The following is a 1,098-nucleotide window of genomic DNA, read 5'->3' on the forward strand; positions in this document are numbered from 1 at the left end:
ATATGGTGATCCCTAAAAGCCTGGTGTACAAAAGGATTCTGACTGATACTTATGAATTTTAAACAGTCCTCATTGTCCAGTGTTATTCCTCCGGCGCCTTCATCAGTGATTCTTACTATCCAAGACACTAAAGACTCCCCCATTCTTTGGGTAAATCTACTCAATATATCAGTGATCTCCTGTTGAGTGAAATCCTCAATTATCTCCCTGGACTCTATTTTGCCTCGGTGGTTCTCTTGCCTTCTTCTTTGTATGGGGAGAGCTTCTACATTAGGAGACTCCTCATCTAACCTTGTTCCATTCTCCTCACACACATTCTCCTGGAAGCTGTCAGGGCAACTCTGCCCAGCCTGTACAAAAGCTGCATGCACATTCCTTCTGCTAGTTTTTTGCTTCCTTTTAGCTACATGAACAGTAGCTTGCTCCTGGACCACATGGGACCCTCCAGTTTGCTCTTCTGAGTGCTGTGACACAGAAGAATCCTCAGGCAAACCAGCTGAATCCCTAGCCATCCTAGCTCTTTCCTTCAGCAGCTTATCCCTACTTTTACACATAAGGTGATAACTTGTTAGCAGCACCCAGCCTCTCCTGCACACTCCTGCCAGTTCTTTGCCTGGTTCTATGGGTATTGCTTTCAAACATCTTTCCAAATCTCCAGGTTCTCCCTCTTTTAGCCTTGGTTCCCAGTTTTCACAGGGCCCTGTGCTTTTAGCCCATTCTCTGGCTAGAGAGGAATAAGGCAAATCCTCCCATCCTGGAATAGCCATTTCTCCCTCTAAAGCCCCACTGCTTCCAAATAGAGGCCTGACATTTTGTGATCCCATCTTGGTCGCCAAATGTATCAGCAATGCCATATTCACAATGCCTATAGAGATGACAAATATGCTGATATAATTATCCATCACAAAATATGTCAGGTTTGCCATTTGGGGAAATAAACTAGAAAATTTATTAAGATACCAAAAGACTGAGTCCCAAAACCAGAAAGTGAAAGCCATCAGAGTAGTTATGATATTGGCACAGGTAGATAAAGTAGAAAGCACCCACATTTTCAAGCCTTTAAAACAGAACAGGCTACCTCAGGCAAAGGTCCTCCTC

This window comes from Petaurus breviceps, unplaced genomic scaffold (genome assembly GCF_028583685.1).
Source record: "Petaurus breviceps papuanus isolate PSGF00001 unplaced genomic scaffold, PetGlider_PUasm1.0 76, whole genome shotgun sequence".
Taxonomy (NCBI): Eukaryota; Metazoa; Chordata; class Mammalia; order Diprotodontia; family Petauridae; genus Petaurus; species Petaurus breviceps.